This window comes from Elgaria multicarinata, chromosome 16 (assembly GCF_023053635.1).
Source record: "Elgaria multicarinata webbii isolate HBS135686 ecotype San Diego chromosome 16, rElgMul1.1.pri, whole genome shotgun sequence".
NCBI classification, from domain to species: Eukaryota; Metazoa; Chordata; class Lepidosauria; order Squamata; family Anguidae; genus Elgaria; species Elgaria multicarinata.
The window spans coordinates 18209028-18211671 of NC_086186.1; positions in this window are offsets into that span (position 1 = coordinate 18209028).

The following is a 2644-nucleotide window of genomic DNA, read 5'->3' on the forward strand; positions in this document are numbered from 1 at the left end:
ACCGTCCTCTCGCTCGGCTCGGCGGCGCGCGGGGATCCACTTCCGGGTCGCGGCCCTCGCCTCTCTTGACCCCGACCTCGCTACTCTCCAGAAGACGATCTCTATAGTTACCCGGCGGCGGTGGAAGGAGGGGGGGGGAGAAGGCAAGCGAACCAATCAGGAGGGCCGGTTTGCGCCTGCGCGCTGTCTCAGCCTCTCTCTCTGTCTCTCAGACTCTCGCTTTCTCCCTCCCCTCCAGCTCCGTCTTAACCATAGAGTTCTAGCGACGACTCTCTTTTTCTCCCCCTAGACCGGCGCAGGTGTAACTGCAGCAGCTGCACCTCACCGCGCGCCTGGAACGCGGTGCCGGATTCGTTGGGAGAAGCATTGGCCCCTTTCAGCAACGGACCAATCAGTCTTCGCTTTTCTTCTGCCCCTGACGTAACCAGAACAGGAGCTTAGAAGAGTAGTAGCCCCCTCTCGGAGCACACTGCGCACGCGCAACCAGCCTTCGCCGCTTCTGCCCTCTTACTACTTGCGTGGATGAGGCTCCGCCCTCTTTAGCTCACCTGTGCTCGCACCTGGGGTTCCCTGCGTTCCGTGCTTATCTACGTGTCCTTAAAGGCCCCGCTCAGCAAGCCCCATTGAACTCCTCTTGCAAAAATAATGTTTTTAAAAGGAAATCCCAGGGAAACGGGCACCAGAGCATGTGCAGAGTATTTCTCCCGAAGGGAATATTTCCAGTCACATGAGTCTCACCCTCAGTCTATTTGCCTAAAATAGGGCTAAGCAGACTTCAGGCTTGCAGGATCTGCTCCCTGCCCTTCACTATTTTTGCAAATAGTGACTGGCAGGCAATCACTCAGCTGAGGGGAGGCTGCTTGGTCTCCACCGGGTTCACTTGTTTGTTTGCACACTGGCTGGGAGTCTAATATTAGGGATGCACAGATGTTGGTAAATCCATTCCATGTGTGTTTTGTGGATTGTCAGCACCTTTCATTCCCATGCAATGCACTACAAGTGCAGTCACCTGAGTGCGGAAGCACGTGTGTGCATGCATTAACCAGGAGAACTGCTCAGCTCAGCTGGAAAGTTTGTTTCTTCTTTTCTCTTTTCAGACTTGCATCCTTCAGTTCTGGCATCTGTCCAAGCAGTACAATTCAAGCTGGCTGGCGCTGTCATCTGGCCGCGAGAATAATACATGGGGCGCAAATCCAAATGTGAAACAAAATTCAGGATCAGCAGAGATGAAAACCAAGAGGGTGGAAATTAACTTCCAAGAACTTTGAAGTGTTGAGTGGGGATGGAGCATCAGCTACTTCAGGCATCCGGTCCTAATTGCAGATGTATTGGCTGATGGGGCTATGTTTAGGTTAGGCTGATCATGGAGTTAGGTTAGGTTATTATTATCATTAGGTTAAATTCAGGGGGAACAGAGAATCCTGAGGTAGGTGGCAGGTGATATCACCATCCTTGCTGACCAAACAGTCCTGGTGCTTTGACCCTGTGAACTCTGACTCCACTATATTATTATTATTATTATTAGTAGTAGTAGTAGTAGTAGTATCCCGCCTTTTGCCCAATGCTGGGCCTCAAGGCGGCCTTACAAAGTTTAAAACATACATGGGGGGATGACAACAAAACCATAAACATTTAAAATACACAACAAAATTATAAGACGTTAACATAGATGGAAGACCAGATTATTCTCCAAAGGCCTGCTGGAACAAAAAAGTTTTAGCCTGCTTCTGAAAGCCCATCAAGGAGGGAGCCAGCCTAGCTTCCCCGGGAAGAGAGTTCCAGAGCACTGGAGCGGCCACCGAGAAGGCCCTCTCCCATGTTCCCACCATGCACACCTGTGAAGATGGTGGGACTGAAAGAAGGGCTTCTCCAGAAGATCTTAAAGCACGGGCAGGCTCATAAAGGAGAATACGTTCTTTCAAATAACCTGGACCTGAGCCATATACCACTGGTGCTATCCTCATGTGACATGGAAGACTTGCTGGCAGTTTTGGAGTACCAGCTGCCAATCCACTTGGCTTCTGCATGTGGAAATGAGAAGAGGGCGCCATCGCAGGCAGCAAATTACCTTGAGCCTGATAATCTGTGGGGCAACCTGAAAATAAAATGTAAAAGACGGCACTCCATAGCAACCATGGAGTGCTAAAAGGGTCACATTTAACATGCAAACAAGCTAAATTTGACCCATTTTATACTCTGTAGTAGCTATGGACATAATTTTTTCTTAATATTTTTTCTTAAAAATGCAGGCCGCTCAGGGCAGTGGGGGCTGTATGTTGCCCACCCTAATTTAACTGAAATTAATTCCCCCCAATTTATATCTATATGTATAAATTAGCATGTGCAAATGCTATGCACATCTGTGCCCTCTTTTGTCCTTTTGTGGTGCAATTGCTCCTTTTTGGCTTTGCATACGTTGCTACCCTGAATTTCAGATGCTTGAAATGTTATTGCCAGTTGTCAGGTGTATATACCAGTACAGAGGGTGGTGGGGATGGACTCATTAACAATGAGTACACATAGCTGTGAGAGTCAAGAGGTAAAGTATGTGATTGTCCTACATGAAGTTTGAATGTATACAAGATAAGCACGGTGAACATTCAGGACATGGGTGATAGTTTACCCAGCACAGCTAGAATGACAG